The sequence below is a fragment of the Haliotis rubra genome, unplaced genomic scaffold, assembly GCF_003918875.1.
Source record: "Haliotis rubra isolate DU_JTF1 unplaced genomic scaffold, ASM391887v1 Scf367, whole genome shotgun sequence".
Lineage (NCBI taxonomy): Eukaryota > Metazoa > Mollusca > Gastropoda > Lepetellida > Haliotidae > Haliotis > Haliotis rubra.
Genome location: NW_025767043.1, coordinates 662684 through 686834, shown reverse-complemented (window position 1 = coordinate 686834; position 24151 = coordinate 662684). Strand labels below are relative to the sequence as shown.

The following is a 24151-nucleotide window of genomic DNA, read 5'->3' as shown; positions in this document are numbered from 1 at the left end:
TGACATGAATCTCGAGAACAATGTGAATTCAGACGAGTTAAACTGTCTCCAGTTAGCTACATTACAGTGTGCATCTCAAGACCTACACTCGTCACAACAAAAGTAAGAAATTAATGGACAACAAACGTGTTATTCAATCAAGTGGCACCAGAAATTAATACCATTTCAGCACAAAAAACCTGACTACGACATCGAACTTAAGAAGTGTCAGGTGGCATGAGTGGCTCAAATACATAATCGTGGGTTCGAATCCCACATTTGCATTGATGATGACCATCATGAACACCGTGCCTCCGTTTCTTCGTATCAGCATAGCGGTAAGACTTATTTCCCATAAGGCACAGGTGTTAGCCAAGTCAGCAAGCCTGACCACCTGATCCCGTTAGTCGCCTCTTATGACAAGCATATGGGTCACTGAAGACCATTTCTAACCCGGATCTTCGCGGGTCTGGGCCTGGCACGCCTTATATAACTGAAATACTTTTTTAATATGGCAAAAGGAACAACCCGAAGAACACGATAAGCAAAGAATACTGGTTTGTTATGTAGAATTCACGTGCAATTTCCCCGTTCCGTACCTAGTATGGTGATCTACATTCAGTTGTTGGCAATCTATAGCCTGTTCTTACATTGTCTTGTCATTTCTAGTTAAAATATTTTAGATTTAATGTCTAGTTTTAATTGGATATCTGTGATACACTAGTAGTTTTACTGTTCTTCGTCAACAGGCTTTTATTTTATTTTTTATTGAGCTATAATTTAATTATTAATTGTTCTCGTCATGACATGGCTGAAATATTGCCGATGTGACGATAAATAATAACTGACTCACTCACTCTCCCCGTTCCAGGCTATCCGAAATACCACTTAATTTGTCTTGGTATCGAATTTCATAACTTTGTAGTTATAACTGTGTAATAACCTGACATAATTAAGTTAGACTGGCATTTACACATAAAATCCACATAGAATATCCATACGTATGTCATTAATTTCCACTCTCCTTCGTAAAACGAATAGACGAAATATGTATTTTGGATCTACAATAATAGCATTTGCATTCCAGATCAGTATTTGATGGATTCCAGGGAACTGTGCTGCGGCATCCGGATATTCACTCAACAGGTAACAACAGTTCACCTGCATGTAAGAAAATCCCTCGAACTCAAAAACATGGAATCACGATATTATGGCATCGTAAATGTTATAACTACATTATACAGAAACATCTCCGTAGAGAATAATATCCTTAACATTCAATCCATATAAATGTATGGTTACTTGTTAATCCTTCTCCGGAAACTGCAGTCTTGTCAAAATACCATTCCATCCTTCTGTTGACACGTGTGCAGTTGATACAAGAGAGTTGGGTAAAGTACATTTGTTTTCAAGAAGTTCTCATTTGAGACAAAGATCATAAAAATAACCCCCTTCGTGAATGACAAGATAAAACAGCCATGGATATGACAGAAGACATATTTTGAAGATGTGTTATTTCCACTATTTCTCTACGTTAAGTAGCCTCATTCCGTCCGAACAGCGCCGTCCCAACACTCGTGACTATCATCAAAGATAAATGCAGTTCGTGTACGGAAGACGTAAATGAGCTTGTGAGAGATGATGACACTTGTTCCAGTAGGTGTCTGCATAGAGAACGATGGAAATCGATGTGTATTGGGTTGTATTAGGAAGGGGCATTACTTCGAGCTAGAGTTGAATTCCACTGCCTATGTCTTTGGCAGCCTCTTCTGCAACACTTCAAACGACATCAAACGTCAAATGTCATCCATACGTATACTGTAAAACGAGAAATTTTCCCGCCTTTAAAATTTTGAGACCTTGATACCTCATCCGGGTCTGCGACGTGTTATTTTTCCGAGAGGCACCCATGTACGCAAAAATAACATTGTTCAGTTCAGCTCAGCTCAACTAAGCCGACCAAGGGGATTAAAGCAGATCAAAGAGACCAGATTAAAACAATCTCTAGTTAAGCCACTTAACGCTAGAGGTCTCAATCTGATGAACTCAGCTAGATTGGTAAACTCAGTGTCATAATGTTGTTATAGTACATGGTTAAATTTCGAGCTATCAGCCCGACTGTACACAAAGGAAAATGTTGCAGTTCGAAAGCGTGGAGATGGGACATTACCAGACCAATCCTTGGCAGAAACACCCGAGAAACGTGCCCGCATCATGGCTGCAAACAGTACCATTCAAGCCAGTATGGATAATACCCCACACACCATCACAACCAAACGAGGTACGAAACGGAAGCGTGAGAATAATAACTTCTCCCCTACGACTAGAGCAAAATTGCTAAATATGCCATCGACCATGGAAATACAAGAGCAGCTAAACACTTTAGTTCAGTATATCTCTAAGGTCTTAGAGACCGCCAAGTCCAACAATAATAAATTCATTGGAGCCTCATGTCTTTTTTTAAAATGGGAATCAAAGAACTTCAACTTTGAATTAAAAGTTATCGGAATCTGAAGAGCTACCCCCTCGTAAAATCCATTAAAATGTTGTAGTATATACTAGTATTACTTAATGTTAAGGTCAATCCAGATCGTCCATATTGCTGTGGTTCATCTTTTATCTCAACTGAGAAATGACATCTCTTGACATACATTCATACTGGAATGCCAAAATAATATATATACGACTCAAAACGTTAAGGACCACCCGATTCCTTTATGTTATGGGTGGTCCCTGAGTAGTTTATAACATAATTCAAACAGACAGGACAACCTGACTCTTTCATGACAGATTAACCGGAGTAAGCATTGCAGAACACGTGGCTTTCAAAAACTATTCATATTTTGCCATGATAGATTAACCGAAGTAAGCAAAGTATCAGATGGTCTTTAACTTAATAGTTAGGTCATCTTTGCAGGACGCTTGGCATTAAAATATAATTAGACCCATGGTCATTCAGCTATATTATGAAAGCGAACGAAACAGATTTATTAATTAATGATAACTGATTCGTTTTACAGACGTGCGTCACAAATCTGAACACGATTGTGTCAGTGTGAGAGAACAGATTTATTTGTTTGACATGGGTAAAACCGCTATTACCAATTAAGAATTTTATGACATAGATACAGTCCATTATATCGTTGTAGGAGGGAATATCATGTCTACCTAGACGAAATATATCAAAAGCTTTGATATGAAAACAACTATATGTGTTCGTGTTCGTAACATTTTTATGTTGTAATTTCACAGTAAATGATTTTGAACCCATAAATAAAATGGGTTCTGATCGCCTGTAAAGATCACGCATTTCTTTCACAATGAAACAATAATCATTGTATGAGATTTAGTGCCAAAATGAAAGAAAGCACTCACTTTCTGTTTCACTTCTTATCAGCACATCACCACACCCACGATGTGTTAATTATTTACACAGCTGTCGGAGGGGTGTATTGTATTTCTCACAAATTGTAAAGAATAAAGCGACGAATGATATCAATACGTTTTATTACTGCATATTGATATCAGTTAAATAACGGTATGTAACAAACAATACCTAAACGAACAATGTTTACATAACAAGTTATGTAAACATTGCATGCAAAGGAATAATAATTTCACTCATACTGCAAGATAAACGTGAAAAGGAAGTAAATGAAAAGATCAGTGCTTGTTATCTGTGATAATAACACAAATAACGATTTACAATAAAGTATTATCAATTCAAATCTAGTTACGATTAATACACGTTGTGTGTTTACGACGTGGGGTCCTCAAGGTCTGCATGATTGTTGCTGTGTTTTGTAACTCAATTCTACAATACTGATTTCTGATCGTGTGCCGACAAAACAAATCACATGGGTCAGGGGCTCTTCAGTTCACTTTCTGCTGTTGCGTTGTTTAGTGCGATAACCGTTGGTTCAAATCTTTAACTGGCTATAAATTCAGATCGTGATAGAAGGCACCTGTAAGTGTTCTGGGGTTTCACGAAAATGTAAATGTGAAGGTTTTACATGAGTTTTACACTAAGTGAGTGAGTTTAGTTTTACGCCGCACTTAGTAATATTCCAGCTATATGGCGGCGGTCTGTAAATAATCGAGTCTGGACCAGACAATCAAGTGATCAACAGCATGAAGATCGATCTGCGCAATGGGGAACCGATGCCATGTGTCAACCAAGTCAGCGAGCCTGACCATCCGATCCTGTAAGTCACCTCTTACGACAAGCATGGGTTACTGAAGATCAATAGTCTAGCCCGGATCTTCACGGGTCCCTCCCCACTAAGACTACACGTCGTGGTATAACCAGAAGTACTCCAAACACTGTTAACCCAGTTCATTGGTACATCCCAGGTCAATACATAGCTCTGTTAATGGCCTGCTTGTTGCCACGGTTTGTGGACTGTCGTGATCTCCATTGATCTATTTGTTTCATTAATTACTCCCAACCGTACACAAATGCACGCATATGTATGCATGTGTACGTTGTACATTCGACGATCGATGATACATCGATAGTTCCCAAGTAATTCGAGAATGTCAATGGTCAGATTATTTGTCTTTATGCATCTGGACAAGTGCATCCTGTCAAACCAAGGCACTGACAAAATGAAGTCCATATAATTAACTTAGTTTGTCTACCTCCCTTATACACATGAAAGGAAAAAAGAAATTCAACGTATCTTGATAACGGCTATCTTCAGAAACTATGGAGTGCAACATAGCAGTCTATATTTGCCTTTACGATGTCTCATGAGACGACGCAATTCGAGATTTGCCCTCTGGTGGATGATGAGCGACACTGAAGCATATTTGAATCACTGAAGGAGTAGTCTCGAAACCTGTCGACTTGACATTGGTGAAATCAACCTCTCGTTCTGTCTGTGATCTTTGCTTTACTACCTTAGAAGCGTTAAGGTATGCGGAAAGTAATTGGCATCTTCATTACACATTTCGAAAATATACACTGCTAAATAAAACTAAGTAGAAAGTATGCACGTACACGATACCAGGGACGTTTTCGACTTTTGTTAATAATTGATTGTTTGTGTTGAAAAGAGATGATTTAAATATTTTTGGAAATACAGTTGTTTTTCTGTAGGTAAGAAACGTCATCAGTGCCGTTTGAATGCCTAATGGAATAGTTCTACACTATTAAGACATGGAAGTATTTGGGATACTTTGTACGCTTTTTCTGGATTCGGCGTAACCAGTGAACGCTTAAACCACCAGGCTACCCTGTCACCCCTTGACCTACATCTTTTTGAGCAGACATGTATTCATCTATACTCTTATACTCTTTGCATGATTCCTGAAATTCTCATTAATATTACATTTAAAAGATCAAGTATCATGTTTTCGTTATGGGCTTACCTGTTCAGAAATGTCGATCTATTCTCTTCATGTTAATATTCTTCAGTAATTTTAGCCTAGTGACAGGCAAACATATTTACACATTACATAAATATTACAATAAATATGTTTATTGATGTTTGCCAAATGGTGCAATGTATTATTTTGACGTGCCAACACACAAGGTACACGACTCTAAGCATTGCTATGTCTAAAATCATCAACAAATGTTACATATATATTTTTACTGTTCAGCCAGACTTCTAGGTATGGAGCTAATTAATATAGATAGGTTTCATATTTATTGTCATAAGCAGGTTTATTGAATCGGTTTGTCGGAGCGATAAAATCATCGCTAGACCCTGCATCAGTTTAGGCTGTTCCCTCACATCAAAAGCAACAGTATCGTGCGAAAAGAGAAAAGCTAAAGTACTGAGGGCGAATTCAGTGTGTGGTCAAACATGCTGTCTTGGGTTTCTGGCATGCCTAACGGTCACAACTGTGGACAACGAATATAATTACCCGAGAAGATTACTCTAGGCTAGACGTCTGTGTGAAAAGTCGTTGACACACTAAAAGTAACCAACATAGTTTACACGTAATTTCTATTGAATCAGGTTTGTGTCTAAGGACTTGGTTTCAAGATACTGCGTGGCCCCTGTGACTAGGCGACTTCCCTTCAGGTGGATGTAAAGTAAACGATTACAGCAAGTAACTGTTTCCTTCAATTCATTTGGCCTGGTCTTTGTGTCACTGTTAGGATATAGATACTAGTATTATGAATCATACGTACACATGCATTTGTTGGAATCTTGTAAATTACATTAACGTGCTTTGTTAAAAGGGAAGGTGCTGTCCTCATTTAGGCATTTATTACTGACGGATTTCTCGTATTATGTGCCAACTTGATCGTTAGCTGAAATGTGTACCAGCAACGCTATAGCACGTGAACTAGTACTCGTCATGCAGTTGGCTCCTGTCACGATCTTGAATTTTCCTAATAGTATGGCCAAAAGCTGAGGGTTATGTAATTACTACAGTGGACGAGTACCAGCAAGGTGGTGGTGTTAACAGGATACAAAAATCGCCAGTGAAGCCCATTCCACTCCGCTGCCTCTGGTTGAATCTTGCGTGTCTGCTATCGTAAAGGTTGGATATGGTCATCGGATACCCGCGGTGCGCCGGCGATTACTTATCGTTTGTGCTGAAATTGTACCTGAACAGCTGCTAGCGACCAATGTTGTAACAAAACTTTTGCGGAGATGACGTAAACTGATTTCTACATCGTCGTGGTCTGACGTCACACACGGCGCGTCAGACATTGGTCGATCGGCAGGGGGTGCCCATTGTGGCATTGCCGCGTGTATAATACAATAAGGAAGTAAACAGACTACCCTACTAATGCACACGTCCACACACTTGCTCGCGCATACATATAGTTGACCATAAGCACCATATGTATTGATAACATCACCTGCAACGAATCGTTGCCGTACACCGTCCTATTTCCGTGTCTTGATCTGACATTCGTATAGACTGCATTTCACGACTGTTTCTGGCTGAACTGCATAATATTTTTTATTGACGTATGCATTCAAATAATGCAGTGGATTCTTTTGATATTGATGTTATTGGGATTTAATAGTGCTTAATATTTAAATGGAAAACTAACTACATTTTTAGCGGAAATTTCTTATGAATATGGAAAGGGTTTAAGCGCATTTATTTCATTTGTAAGTGTCCCCATTATCTATCACTATCACCGAGCGAGGAAACAAATGGGCGTAAATGACACTCCGTGTATTTTGTGTAAGGGGAAACCTCTTCTGTTCTTGAGTAATCTGAATATATTCCATTGAACTTTGATGTATGCTTTTGCAATAAACTTTGTAATATGAGCATGGCCATTCATAACTGATTATGTAAATGCCAGTTATAATGGATACAAATACTGCGTAGTCCTGTCGACCTTTATTTCTCGGTTTGTGACTCACGATTCTCGAATATATAGCTAAACCAGTTCACAGTCAACGAACCAATTTTTTTTTTTTTTTTTTTTGCAGGAATGTTTTTGACAATATATATAACATAGTCCGATACAATATATATATAACATAGCACAACGACATTAGAATAATAGTCAAGACTTAATCGAATGCTCCTCTCGTTTGTTAGGCGATCTGCCAATCATCGGACTGACTGTTCCAGATTCCATTATTTACAGACGCCGCCATGCAGCTGGAATGTCGCTGAATGCTGTTTTCTGGCAACATTTGATCGGAAAGTGGACACGATGATTTCAATTCCCCCAACACACAGAGAATTAAATGCCATCAGAACGCGTTTGGGCTGACACGACTTCCACCAAGCACTTTCAGCACCCTGCGTGAATGTTCCAGAGTGCACATGGGTCCCCGACATAGTTAACATGGATACACACTTTGATTCAGAATAGAAACTCCCGTTTGCATTGCATTATTTTATGTATTCCCAATAAAACAAGCATTGTCACTAAGGTGACATAATCCCCCGCCGCAAATTATCAAATCAAACTTATAAAGTAATAGATGTATAAGTAAGATAAATGTCAACAAAAACATGACCAGTCAACCTCTCTTGATATTTGGCTCTTTAGTTGTTCAAACACACACACATTTTCAAGACTAACTTTGACCTTGACATGAATGTCATAGTGTATGAAATATGCAAAAATAGTACTAAAGAAATTGCTTATTGAAAAACATTCAAGGGAAGTCTTTAAAGTCTATGAAGAAAATCTAGTGAACCGTTCTTGACACATCTTGCTGACAATTCAGGTTAACACGCTGAAATCCTCAAAGTGTCGTCGTGACCCTGAAAATTATGTGAAGGTCACTAAAAGTGACTGAGCCCTGGGCCTTCCCTAGATAAAGCTTGGTGTCAAATATGAAGAAAATCCAGCGAATATTTTTTGCAATACACTGCTGACTATCTTAACATGCAATTTTACGTGCTGAAATCTTCAAAGTGTCTCTGTGACCTCTGAAAATAAAGTGAAGGTCACCAAAATGGACTGGGCCCCGCGCCTTCCCTGGATAAAGCTTGGTGTCAAATATGAAGAAACTCCAATGAATGGTCCTTTAGGTAAATCGATGACAAGCATAACCTGCAGGTTAATATGCTGAAATCTTCAAAGTGTCGCCATGACCTTGAAAATTAATAGTGAAGGTCATCAAAATCGACTGGGCCCTGCGCCTTTCCCAGATAAAGCCTGGTGTCAAATATGAAGAAAATCCAGTGAACGGTTCTTGAGATAGCTTTACATGCAGGTAAAACGTTAAAGTCCCCTTGTGACCTTGAAATGAAGATCAAGGTCACCAAACTTGACTTGGTCCTTTCTTATACTTTGGTGAAGCTAGGTACCAAATATGAAAAGAATCTAGTCAACGGTTCTTAAGATATTCCAATTCGTACGGACGGACGGACGGAGCTTAATACTATATCCCCCGCTTCGCGCTAAACGCGCGGCGGGGGATAATAAAAGTATAAACAATGAAATCTACTACAGTTTCAAAATATCAGTTTCTGCTTATCCAAACCCATTACTGCCGATTTCAACTTTCTTTCTTTCTTTGAACCAGCTACCTTCGATGAATATATTTGCAAAAAATTACTTCCACTTGGGAAATAACTATACTTCGTTGGTTACAGATAAATCATATGGAGCACAAAACTAGTCATATTTGCTTTGCTCATCGTGAACCTGGACCACATGTACTCGTTGAGATTTGATAAAGTGCACTGAGTGGTGACTATTTTATTAAACTGTACATAAAATGTTGATATGGACCTTGTAAGTTTGTAAAAAAATACCGCAGTGGTTGCTGATAAGACTTCAGCCTACTTTCTACATAAACTGCGGATGTAGGTTTAAATCATTTGTCGAGCTTCCAATAACAACAATTTGGTGCTTCCGTTCATCTTCTTAGGATCATCCATTAGACACACTGCGTCCAGAGAACACATCTCACTTGCACGAGGATGTATCTAGGTAGAAAAACTGGCTATGTGTAATTTCATTACAACAATCGATACGATTTGTGATCGTTTAAGCTTAGGTGGATGATACTTAAATAAATTATTCTGTCTACAAAACACTCATATAATGAAATTGAAGAATTTAGTGTTGGTTTGCCTGAAGCTATTGTCAAGTGATTATGAATCAAATCTCGGATCACAGTGTCTGATTATAAACACGGTATAGTAGGTCAAGCATCCAGGGCTTACTGTGTGGCGTGAAGCCTTAACAACTCATATAAGAGTTCTGTTTGAATCTTGGTAACACAGTACATCATTACTAATAAAATGTAATCACACAGATGAAAAATCATAGCGTGCATATACATCATGATCATGATAAAATCGATTTCTTGGGAGTATGTTATATCTGGCAATTGGAGAAGAAACATTTGTGAAGTGTAATTAAGCATAACTTTCACAGTAAAGGCACAGGGGCCTTTTCGAAGAAAGCCTGCATCTACACAAGTAAAACAAGTAATACTCGAATCCATAACGCTTCAGATTGGCTGTAACTTCTTTGTCTAAATGAACATTGGGTTATTTATGTCAATACGTCTTAATGTTTGCTTCTGGTTGTATTTTTATTTTTTCAGTTTTCACGTACGTAGAGTCAGATTCCTCATGACAATTACAAGCAGGTTCCTCAGAAGGTGAAGCGTTCCTGTAACGTAGATGTCATAATTGTTAGTTAAGCTTCGTGGTATGGTGCTAACCGGGTTCTCACCAAATTCCCCACTTCAGAACATTCGTCTGCCAGTAGCATACCATACCAATACCAGTCCAAAGTGATGATTCGTCAATCGGCTTTTGTGTATTTGTTTTTATGAGTGTGTTAACACTGAATGTGTCACGTATTGTGTCGAAATGTTTCCAGATAGTAAACGTCTTTCATCTGATATTAGAACTGATGGCTTGCGTACTAGCATTCTGATAGAATTTAATTATTTCATTGATATTTCCTGGATTCAACACGATGGGAGAAGAACTGTGTCTTTTTGAATGAACAACGCCTCAGCCGAGCTTCAAATGTCGCGCAAGTGACCTTTTCAAAACGGTGTAATTGAATCTACAATCTGACGACGTCTTCTTCTTGGTTGCCAAACATGATTAAGATTGTTTACGCGCTTTATAGTCTGAGATTTTTCGAACAAATACCAATGCTATGAAACCATGCATTACCTTTTCTCAGTTTCGGGTAATAATACTTTATTGAATGTAACGACAATTGGATATATCAAAGTAATCATATTTCATCATGTTCATGACACCCTGTATCGCAACTGAAAGGAATTCTAATGCAATGATCGGAAGAAATGGAATTCGAAAATTTTATTCAAAAAGGGATATTACATTTTACAACCGTCTATTTGCATTTTATTCAATCCGATCTTTGTCCTTGAAATAAAAACCACGGAAAACATTTGTTGGACATCTGAGTGAGTGAGTGAGTTATAATTTTACATCGCATCGGCAATATTACAGTCATATAGCGATGAAAACAAGGTAATCAATTTAAAATATCTGTCGATAAAGGACAGTAAAAGCAACTAGACTATCACAGATATATATTTAAAACTAGTAATTAAATCTTAAATACTTTATCTATAGAGGACTATACAGTATACAAACAGGCTATAGATCGTCAACAACTGAATGTTGATTTTACAGAAATGTATTAAACGCTACAGTTATGTAGCAAGAATATAATATAGATATAGCTATATTACTGGAATAGTGTGGTCTTGATACGGCACAAACAAATGACACGATCGCGTGTTGCGTTCTTTAAGCTGATTATTCTGCCATGTAAAGAAACCAATGGATTTTTTATTGAAAAAGTGGCATTCTCTGAACGTTCAGTAAAGATGTCAGCTGCTGACGCCCGTACTATCAATACGAGCAACCGTACCAATGTCCTTCTAATTCATTTATTTAACTTAATTTTGCTGTGTCCTTTCAATATATCACGGCAATATTTTGCTTTAAAATCCCATTAGGATTGAAATGCATTTATTCCAAGAAGGTTTTGAAAGAGCCGATCGATCGAAAATAAATATAATACTGTCAATCGTTGTGAGGAGGCAAAATCCATTTAAACACACATTTATTCTTCCTGCTTTGGTCAACAAATAGTTCTCCCTCTTACTCTACCGGCTTTGTCGTGAAAGCATACAAACATTGTTTACTTCCTTCCACGGACCACCTCCGTGGTGTAATGGTTAAAGCGTCCGCCCGGAGAGCGGAAGGTCGCGGGTTCGATCCCCGACCGCGTCATACCAAAAGACGTTAAAATATGGTACTTGTTGATCCCTGCCTGGCGCTCGGCATTAATGGGTGCAACAAGGGCTGGTCGCCTCGGAGTCAGTATAATGTGTCTGAGTGGGGTATTCATGCTTCACTGCAGCATGGTATCTCAGTGGGCTAGCACTATAAAACCAGCTTAAGTCTGGGCTAGTACAAGCAGCCGCACATACACATACACACACATGCACGTCGTCATATGAGCGAAATATTCTCAAGCACGTTGTTAAACCCAATTTCACCTCACCTTCCTTTTATTGTTTGGTACACAGTTTCAGGGCATGATGATGGGGCCAGAACAAGCCCTGAAACGTTGTACCAAACAAAGATACATTAACCTTTGGTTCTTTTTCGCCTTTATCTGCCATCTTGTCATGAATATATTCATATGACTATAGTAATATTGTATTCTCATGTACCACCGTTGGTGGTGTTTTGAGTAATGAATTGAATTGAATTGAATTGAATTGTGTATTAACACGAATGGACTGAAAGGTTGTTCTGGATAAAACTAGACATTGCGTTCCAATACTTATTCGCATGTCTGCATAAAATTGGTTGTATGTATGAAATGTTAGCGGAAGAAAAAGTATGAAAGAATCACGTTCTAACTGCACTGGAATAAAAAGACTTTGGAAGTAGACAAGTTAGCGCCAGCTCTGTAAGGAACTCATTCCCTCCCCATCGCATGTCCATTTAGGCAGAGTAGACTTGTGCAATTATTTCTTACATTTGAATAAATCACTTCTTTTCCTTAGATTAAAACGCGGCAACAGGATTCTGCATTCCAAGTGCAAAGTAGTTATACGTTTTTGTGAGTCTCTGAACAAAATAATAACTTTCGTCTACAAAATGAAGTCGAACATCCTACAGTTCAGTGTTATTATAGAGAAGACACAGTCTTCATAGTTCCCATTTATGTTGCACTGGTCTTGCAAGTTGTAATGTTGTGCGGTATACAGGATTATGAAGTTAATATTCAGGAATTAAGTGCGATGTCAGAGTGTCTAAGACAGGTCTATATTTGGGGAGACATTGCCATCTGAATGTTGTGAATGCAGATTCAAAAGATCCACAACACTGAATGTCTCCATCTGACTTAATGATTGGCGATTTCTATATCGTCTGAGTGAATCGATTTCCTTAATTTGCCTAAGATGGAAAACTAGCAGCGCCTCGCAAAGTAACCTTTTGCTGTTGACAAACACTCAATATCTTCATTGACTAGGTAAACATTTCAAGGTGGTGCCTCTTGGGTTCAATAGAACCTGATCCGGTGCATGGAGTACACACTCCAGTAAAAGTGCCTCGGTTGTTAAGGAACTGGTTGTGAAGCCATGGTTCCAGATTTCAAACTGGAGTTAAGTCTACATTATTGAATATGATCACTTATATGGCACGGTTCGTAATGTAATTTCCCAAAAATATTGCAGAGGTTTCTCTATTTTTTGTCGAGCTCTCCATTTAATGATTTTAGACTTTGCATGTGATAAAGGGTGTAAGGGTGTATTTTAAATCAAAAGTTAGATTTTGTATCATTGAAACCATGCTTGCAGAGAAAGTTTCTTGAGTTAGAAACAATTCGGAAAGACGCGATAAATTGGTTAGCGATATGTGTTCCTTTTCTGCACACAAAATTTTCATGCCACTAACATATATAAGTTGAAACAAATGTTTTCAATTGCATCCATCCACAATTACATTGGCGTATACAAGAATGTGGTATGCTTCCTGGTATCCAACATATAATGTATGTGGGATTCATTAATTTAGATTTTCACCTTACCCTTCATTCAGTGTTATTCATACATGTCCAAAAATAAACAACTAGTCCTCAACTAAATGTAATAAAGGAAGATGTCGTCTTTCACATTTATAAAAACTGAAGATTATGTGCAGCAATAGGTACAGCCGGCGAGTGTGAAAAGCACGGCATTTATTAGAGAAGTTTGGAAATTGAGCTGCAAGTATTGATAATTTTCACACTTGATTGAAAGTCGATTGAATTTTGAGATTTATTACATCATGGGTATCAGAGAACTGAATCTGCTTATACTGTACAGAGTTTGAAATCGGATTTGCTTCCCCGGCCTGCAGATGTATCAGTAGAATGCACCAGAATAACCCTTTGGCTGGAAAGTGTAAAACGTGTTACCGTGTTAGATGTTTGATTGGCATTTTAGATGATGCTATTTGATGAACTTAGATAATTTTCTGGCTTCATCTTCTTTTTGGACCGCCTCCGTGGTGTAGTGGTTCGAGCGTCCGCCCGGTGATCGGAAGGTCGCGGGTTCGATCCCCGACCGCGTCATACCAAAAGACGTTAAAATATATTACTTGTTGGTCCCTGCCTGGCGCTCGGCATTAATGGGTACAACAAGGACTGGTCGGCTCGGAGTCAGTATACTGTGACTGAGTGGGGTATTTATGCTTCACTGCAGCATGGTATCTCAGTGGGCTAGCACTATAAAACCAGCTTCAATCTGGGCTAGTACAAGCAGCAGCACATACACATACACACACATGCACGTCGTCATATGAGCGAAATATTCTCAAGCACGACGTTAAACCCAATTTCACCTCACCTCACCTTCTTTTTATTGTTTGGTACAAAGTTTCAGGGCCTGGTGATTGGGCAAGAACAAGCCCTGAAACGTTGTACCAAACAATAAAAAGAAGATGAAACACAGAATATTCTCTTTGTTCATCATATTGTATTCACCTCTATAGTTAAAATGTTTATCTGTGATATCTTTATATTTATATGTTTATATCTGTGATATTCTAGTTGTTTTATTGTCCTTCGCTGGCAGGTTTTTATACCTTACCTATAATTGTTATTAACATGTAACATGATATAGTCACAATATGGCCTAAATATTGCCAATGTGACTTAAAATCTTAACTTTTTAACTCAATCTGTGATAATCTAGTGGTATTACTGTCCTTCGTAGAGGTTTTATATATTATATGTATGTATCATAATTTAGAACTACTTTTAGTCAAGATATGGCTGAAATATTGCCGATGTGACTTTAACTCACTCACTAAAATGTTTACTCACTCACTCTATGTTCATCGTGTTACCGTGTTGTCCAGTTTCCATTTGGTTTCCGATGTTTGAAAATCTGTATTGTGTGTTAGCGTCAACTTTCGGACTTTTTTCAGATGTAGTCTTAATACATACAGTCATTGTTCCTTCATCATCAGTTACTGATGGGAAACAACATTGAAACTGCACTGTGTATTAACACCGTTATTCTCGTGGGAATTAAAGGCAGTATTCGTTTAGACGGTAGAGATGAGAGACACACCATCATTCGACTCTTTCTCTTGTGCAACTATTACAAAGGGGTAATTTAGCATCGCCAGCCATGCTCTACTTCAGGAACGTGATATATTTTCTGTCTACAATTTCGGGAAAACAATTTCGACCTTCACAAAAAGTTCAGCTGAGCGACATTGCCATCATTACAACTGTTGAAAGATCGTGATGAACAACTCACTGGAGATAATGGCACTCTTTTGGGAGAACGTTTCCATAAACTCTGTGTAACATTTGCTTCCGAGAGCGTCCCAGAGTAATGATATTATCATTTAAACATGATTTGCCTCAAGGCCATAGTTACTGAACGTGAAATACCATTGTCTAACATTTGTGTGTGTTTTCACTGCGTTGTGTAACCAGTAGTGGTAAGGCGCATCAACATGTACTAGTGTAGAGATTCACAACTTCATTGATGAACCATTATATGAATCACCTCATAACCACCAACCATGGGTATACAGGAAAGGTCAAACTTTATGAAGGTACAGGGTATATATAATGGTTAGAGATTGCGATCGGAGTCTCTACTGGTAGAATCTTCGATCCTGCTAGAAGAGTTTGCAATCGGAGTCTCTACAAGTAGAGACTCTGATTATATAGAATAACCTATACAATCGCAATCTCTACCAACAGAAGCTCAAAGCTGATCCTACTAGTAGAGATTGCAATCTAAAAATGAATATTTAGAAAATCAAAATGTATTTTCATATATTGTAGAATGACATCTTCCATTGAAAAGTGCACACTGTTTGTCCAACTTGATGTTTGTTACAAACAAAATGAAAAGAAAACATTGTTACTTTGTTTTCATTTATGATTGTTATTGTCAATAAATGTATCTCTAAAATTAATTTTTTAAATTAAATGTTTATTTTAGAAAATCTCACATTTTATTGCGAGTGCTATGCTATGTCCGTCAATAAATGACATAATAGTGTCCAACACAAAAAATATTGTCAGTACTTTGACTGAACAACTACAATTACACCAGCTAGTTACTGGTCAGAGAGTTGAGATCAGAGACATGTTAATAAGGTGACATGGATCTGACAAAACTCACTATTGTTACATATTGTTTTATGTTTGTATTCGATATCTTCCATTAAAAAGTGCACACATCAGTGATTATAGATAACAAATAATGTCACATTTATGACGGACCTAAATGTTGCTAGTTTCTAAATATTTAGCACTTCATTATTAAGGGTAGAGATTTTTCAATTGATAGAAAACATGTATTTTAATGTAAAGTTTGTGTCTCACTAAATGAAGGCATTATTGATTTCTTTGAGTGTATTGTATGGCGATCGACAGGGCTGTCAGTTGTCACCCTAACTGAAGAAGGACGGAAGATCGGCCTAGAACAGAGCAAAGATTATGCCCTTTTGTATTGTACCCAATATCACTTCTGCTTAGAAATGTAATTTTTCATAATAATCTTTGTCAGGCCCTGCTCCTAAGTATTATTATTATTCTCCATCTCTCCATATAATTTGTACAATTGTTGTCATCCTATAATGCTTCTCTTCTTAATAATCTAGCTAAATATGTATTTCTAGCTTTTAAGAAACGTTCACAATTTCAACTGAATTGATGCTATGTGGTATTTTATCTTATTTTATGTCAACTCTTATACATCATTTTCTATGTACCTGTATAATGGACCAGTGGTCCTTTACTGAAATAAACAGTTTCACTGGAAACAGTCTAGTGCAATATCTTAATAAAATGCATATTATTGTTCAGCAAGGAAAGTGTTTTGTTGTTTTGCCCACAGATCACTCGGAGTTTCTACCATTTGAAGTGGAAATTATACTGGTAGAATCTCTGATTGTACCGGTAGAGACTCCAATTGCAATCTCTACCAGTAGGATCGGAGATTGTACCAGTAGAAACTCCGATTGCAATCTCTACTAGTAGGATCGGAGATTCTACCAGTAGCGAATCCGATCGCAATCTCTACTAGTAGAGTACACATGAACTGATGCATTGTAAAACAAATTCGTAACGTTGAAAAGATTATTTTCAAGAATTCAATAAATGATGAAACGCAGTGAAAACTGGTGAATTCGTAACAAAACTAGACACCAGAACACAACTGTTCACATGCACGATATTTGCACATGCTTTTCAGCAATCTGATGCATGATCCTTATGGAAGTCATCTGCATAACGCTTGCAGTTGGTTCCCTAAGTTAGTGGCGAAATCCATCTTCGATGTAACCACATATATATACATAACATAAAGTGAATGCTTTAAGTGAGTCTAAACTTTGATGGGTAGGTGTGTGTGTGTGTGTGTGTATATATATCGGGGAGGGGGCAGGATTTATTGAATGACTTTGCGATGACAAAAATGCATCTCAGTAAAGTCTGTGTTTCAAACAAACACTCCGTAAAATCGCACTCGTCAAACTTCAATGGATATGTTTCATTGAATGTGTACGGCAGTCCTTGGTGTAGATCCAAAATCTACACTTTCATACATCAGGAATAAAAACCAAAGGAAGTGAAAAACCTGGCTGAAAAATATATCTAGCGAGAAATAGAACTGTTAGGTCTGTCAGATCATCCACGGACGACACTATGGTGGAACAACGCCGGGCACTTTGGTCTCCGACATCAGAAACCTCATTATCAGATGCAGCTCTGAGGGTCATTTCTCTGAAGCTAGTGAGTTCATTGAATTCAATGCATATCAAAACTGATCTGGTCATGTCGATGACATGGTTGTCCAGACAGGGCTAACTAACGACCAACTGTGTCAAGTCACACATCACACGTTGTATACCAATATATATCAACCTTCAAATAATAAATTGATTAAAGTTCGCCTGTCAAAAGTCCGTGTATCTTTTATGTTATTATTGAATGTAATTTTCCAGTTCATACACTTGAGAGGATTTCTGTCGACATAAATGATGTCCACTTTATGTTGAAGTAATTCAAGGAGAGGTTAAGAGGTGCACATCGATAATTGAACGGTATTTGCACTAAACGCCTATTGTGCTAGCCAACCTTATCCTTTTAGTAAAAACTACTTATTCTATTGACTCATGTTTCCCAAATAGTACATTTTATCACATGTTTACATCTCCTGCAGCTGAGGAGGCATGTTTAGCTCCAATACTCCTAGATCTACCATCTCTTCACACACTAGGGGCGGTGGGGTAGCCTAGTGGTTAAAGCGTTGGCTCGTCACGCCGAAGACCCGGGTTCGAATCCCCACAATGGTACAATGTGTGAAGCCCACTTCTAGTGTTCCCCGCCGTGATGTTGCTGGAATATTGCTAAAAGCGGGGTAAAACTAAACTCAGTCAGTCAGTCTTCTTACCGAGTCACTTTCTCAGTTCGATACTTAACATCAACGTCATTATTTAGCATTGTCAGAATTTCTAACTGTGATATAGATATGTCTCTGTCACAGACAAAACTCAGTGTCTGTTTTATTGACACCTATGTGTCTGCCTTCCTGTCTGTTAATGACAATATGCAATACACAACTTCGATCACTGACCGCATGCAACTTAACACCCATCAGGCTATACACCATAAACAAAACACGCATTGATTTATGGCTCGTGCACCTGAGTTCTGTCTCTGTCACATTATGTAATTACAAAGACAGGCAGGTGTGATACTTGTACACATCACATGTTATGGTGTCTGTTGACTGCAAAATGTTATACACAAAAATGAGCATGTATTTCCAAAACCCAACATCTCTATACACACACAAAGAGTGTATCGGCAAATGAACCAGCCAATGAAAGTCTCCGTTACACTTGAGTGCACGCCCACCCGCTCTGACTGGGTTCGGTATCCCGGCTGCTTCGCTTCGAGGAAATAAACCCAAGCACAAAATATGGCACTTTTGATTTGCAACTGTACGCTCATAATGTTGTTTGTTTTGGGTTTTTTCATAACCAGCAATGTATAGTATATGTCATGAATAAGTGATAATTGTGTTTTAATTATGTTTGTGTTTTTTTGGTTGCATGTGACCTTTAATCAATGTATTTTAGGCATCTCATCGTCAGTAATATATTTCTTCTTGGTTGTGCAGCTTGAGTATTTAAAACAAATCTCACGTTACTTCATTCAGTGGTGCATGAATGTTCTTTCAAAGTTGTCACAGCTAAGCAAAGCCACTTTGCTTTTCACATCACCATTAAGTGACGCCTAACGTGATGCGGTCATAACTGTTCTAATTTCAATTTCAATTTTAATGTTTTCACGCGCCCGAATAGAACCAGCCTTCTATTTAAGCCATGGTTGTTAACAGCTACAAATAATATATACACAAACAAGAATAAACGTCTCAAAGCAGACCCATTTCGTAATCTTTTAAAAAGATTCTTTTAAAGAAGCGTGACAAGAATAGTTATTTTGTGCTGGTTTACTGTTTCGCGAAATGATTACAACAGAGTTATGTCAAAATACGTCATTACTGTTGCAAAGATTAGAGAGCATTCTTGAACGGTTCCTGGGAACTACTGCAATGATGTAATGAAAGAAGGTGATTGGATGGTTTATTGGGTTGTTAGTTTGTTTTTTGGTTGCCAGCATTAGTCAAGCTAAATGGCAGCAGCCTCTTTAACATGGAATCTAACCCAGACAGATCCATTGCCTGATGTGATGGTCATTGATCCAAGGACCTGTGACATGCTGATAAAATCAGAAGACCCGATCTATACAACATCCGCATCAACCATAATTTTGCTGGGACGTATATTCAAACCTGGAATACCAACGGCTCAACGGTAGTAGAAAGAACACGTTACCATAGAAAACTAGTTAATACTGGAAAAATACTCACATCAAAGCGCGTCGTCATATTATTGTTTGAAGTATTTGCAAAATGAAATGTAGATGACATTATATTGTGGTTTGTGTGCATTCTATATGATGTCAAATAGTGCTTCATGGAAACAAGCATTGAATTAAGTAATACAAACACAATAAACTATGGAAATCACATCATTTGCTAACAGTTTCATTGACACACAACTTGCATTTTCGCCGCTTATAGCACAATTCCAGCAATATCACCGAGAGGGACAGTACGAGAAATTGTACGAATGTGGGGAATCGAAACGCTGTCTTTGACTAACACTTTAACCACCGGGCTATCTGAGAGTCCATACGTTTTGTAATGAGGAGGGACACTAATCGCATGTTCTGAAGCAATAGGTCTTGAATTGAGTAACATTCTTATTTACAAAGTAGAAATCACATTGAAACGAACATGGCGCCAGATCAACAATTCAGGTAGAATATAGAACTTGAGTAGCTTTGACAAGGGAGTTGTATTTCCATAGTTTAGTCTGTCAGAACAGAACATGTTCTAGTTGAAGTAATATAAATTAGTTCAAGGGCTTGATAAATTTCACCTGTATTTAACTTAAAGTTGTTAGATGAAATGATCTTCCCAAAAACAAAAGGGAATGATGACAAGGCGGTGAAATGGGAGCAGTACTACCTCAACCTGAGGACAATAGATCACAAGGAGTTCAATCAGTAGTTCCAGATGGCACATCGATTCCTCGATTAAACCTCGAAGTGTCACACAACGCATCATGTGAGGCTGTCACTAAATGGATAGGATGGGCTCGCTTCGCCGTCAGGCAGAGGTTAGCGTGTCATCGTCCTCCAAGCAGGAACTATCACTGTAGGTTTGATTCGTGTCTTTGGCCACAAGGACTCAGGAAGATGATTAAAGAAATCGAGTGAACAGGATTGCGATTGATTCGAACATCATTTGTTACCACGGGTCAATGACTCTTGAAAATACCACCTTTATAAATAACACCAGTTATTTTGTACGGACACTTGGTGCCCCATCTGTTCAATGTGCAGCCTCAAGGAACAAGTGCGAGATCATTTTGCTTCAGAAAATGTCCATCACATGCAATCAGGAACCAAGCAGCAACATATGGGAAAGATCAGGCAACACAAAAACCGATCTAATGCAGGACTGACAGTTTGGCAGCAAATGATGGACCTGTGCTGCTCCATACTCGTGTTTTGCTATCTGAGCTAAATCCTATCGACCTCATTTGACTAAGGGAAAAGAACCTATTTCCAGCAACAATACAGTATGTGAACTGTTACTCGTCATACAGTTGGCCCCTGTCACGTTTGCTTGAATTTTCCCAATAGTATGGCCAAGAGCAGAGGGTTATGTAATTACGACAGTTGACGAGTACCAGCAACGTGAATGTTTTAATAGGATGTGGTTAGCGCACAAAATATCGTTACTGAAGGCCATTCCGCTCCGCTGCCTCTGGTTGAATCTTGCATGTCTGCGGACCTGTCGTAAAGTGTGGGCACGATTGTGTGAGGGTATGTATTGTGTATGGTCGTCTAAGTGGGATACCCGTGGTGTGCAGGCAATTACTGATGGTCGGACCTGAGATTCCACGTGAATATCTGCTAGTGGACGATGCTATAACATATCTGTTGCGGAGATAACGTAAACTGATTTGTACGGCATCTTGATGGGACGTCACACACGTTTCACAGGCCTAGTTCGATCTAGTCATGTCATATCATCCAACCAGCACAGCTCCAACTGTCATGTCATCAAACCAGCAGAGCTCTAACTGCAGTGTCATCAAACCAGCAGAACTCCAACTGTCATGTCATCAAACCATCAGATCTCCAACTGTCATGTCATCAAACCAGCAGATCTCCAACTGTCATGTCATCAAACCAGCAGATCTCCAACTGTCATGTCATCAAACCAGCAGATCTCCAACTGCCATGTCATCAAACCAGCAGAGCTGTGTCATGTCATCAAACCAGCAGAGCTCTAACTGTCATGTCAACAATGATGATAGTCTCAAATTTACCTAACTTTGAACGAGTACAAATATTTTGCAAAAGCAGTTGACATTCAACGAAAAAGAGACAACATTACATTGAAAAGTGGACACGATTATTTCAACTTCCCCCAAGAAAGAGTGGAACACCATGGAACGCATCTTGGCTGACAAGAACTCCATCAAGCACTTTCAGCACCCTCCCACACAGTTTCAGAGTGCACATGGACAGTTAGCATGGAACCAGACTGCGATTCAGTCACGAAATTCCATTGTTGGATGTATTCCTAGCATAACAAAAATTAGATCAATATCCTTGTAAGGGTAGACTGCACTTTACGGGTCCCCGGAAGTTTAGCTACAGACATGCGCAGAAGCCATATTTACATCGAAGCGAGCACTAACGCTGACGCCATTTTTTGTTTGCTCCAGCGAATAACAACATCGCTGTTTTGGTCCATTCAATTACCCTTGGATACTAATCGATACAATAAACAAAACAGGTAAGTTAACATGATGTAGCACAGCGTGATAACAAATATCGAAACGCTTCACTTACCTTATAATATTACAAGAACAAATCTGCGCCTCAATTGAATTGACTTACCTCACAAGAACAAATCCGCACTTGAATTAAATACATCGGGTACATCATGTGAGCTTTCATTTTGGGGGATGTCATTTTCTTTATTTCCAGTTTCAACTATTTTAAAATATTGATGGGTTTTGGGGTCAAATACACGGCGGATAAAAAGTAAGAAATGTAACGAAAGGATCATCAGAACAACGTAAATATTTCTTCCTCACAATGTACTCAACAAAATAACTATCATACAATCCTTTCGTAGTTCCATACTCTGGGCAGGGACGCTTTCACCGCTCTCCACGTACTCTCAATTTTGTTAATGCACGCACCATTCTCTGCATTCACAAATTCCTTACTATGATTCACTGTCACATGCTCGTATCCAATCTCATTCAGCCTAGCATACGCCTTCCAACAATCAGAATGAATAATCGATCCCGGTCGCACCCACTTTCTCAGCACACTCAAAAGGGTATCTGCATCACGCTTCTCCACAACTTCCAAAAACATCCGGTTACTTTCTTTCTCGATACCCCCAAACACCCACACACCATCCACTCGCCTTCCTCGTGAAACTTACGCTTCCCAAACTTACTCTCTCAATATCCTTGTAAAATGAAATCGACTACAGTTTTAAAATATCAGTTCTGCTCATCCAAAACCACCACCTCAACTGTCCTTGAATATAATTGCGAAAATGTAGGTCCTTTTTACTGAAACATTTTATCCTTGATCAGTTTGGAGGTTTCGTCTCAGGACGCCGACCTTTCGATTTTCCACTAGTCTCAGGACGCCGACCTGCGGTTTCCATTGATGGTTAGTTTCTGATTAGGAGTAACTAGGGTTACGGATAATCTACTCTAGATGTTTTGATAAGGTGAACTAGGTGAACATATATCGCAGTGGAACGCAATGGAACCACCACAACTCAGATGGGCCAAGAACCAACAACCAACTGGATGACATCCGTCACCAGCTCAGACAAGGAACACTGTCCGTGAGACAGTTTGCCGATTCAGCATTCCACCTGCTGCATTTGGTAAAAATGTGTGCTATATGTATCATGAATGCACATCGGATATGCGATGTATTTATTAAAAATGTCACGTATATACTTATGTGAATCATTGTAAAAAACGTAAAAATCTGTAGACTGAGTTTGTTGATGAGTGCTTCAAGTATGGAAATAAACTGATAAAATATAAAGTGTTGTCGTCTTCTCTTTAGTCGTGCTCTCATCCGCACAATCCGGATTATCCTCTTCTAACAACTTATTGATCCTTCATTGTCCTCGTAATCCTTTATTAATTGGCAAAATGAAACTAGTCTCAGGACGCCGATATTTTTTTTCCATTATTTTTTATATTTTTGAAGTTTGGTCGCAAGGTCGGCGTTATGAGCCTGAACCAGTTTGGAATGAACTATAACTTAATCTTATAAACCACAAAAGTAGTAATATCAAAGGCGTAAATCTGGACTACATGTGCCCGTCAAGATTTGGCAAAGTCAAGTGAGTCAGCAGTCATGAAACTGTTATTTGGAACTGTAAATGAAATGTTGATACTGGACTTTGTAACGTCCAAACAATAAGCACGTTGCTGAGTTTACTATCAACTGCATTTAATTGAATATTTGGTTTTATAGTCAGGACTGTTTCACAGACGAACTATAAAATACCATTCAGCTATTCGAACTGTAGATCGAATTTAGCATTTCCTTGCT

General features: G+C 38.5%; 1 long non-coding RNA gene across 1 annotated transcript; it reads left to right on the top strand.

Annotated features, from left to right (window-relative positions):
* The first annotated feature begins 1264 nt into the window (after positions 1-1264).
* Positions 1265-22693, top strand: LOC124285723. Its single transcript, XR_006900872.1, has 3 exons — positions 1265-1276; positions 1367-1370; positions 22167-22693. It is a non-coding gene; the product is annotated as an uncharacterized LOC124285723 (long non-coding RNA).
* The last annotated feature ends 1458 nt before the right edge of the window (positions 22694-24151 follow it).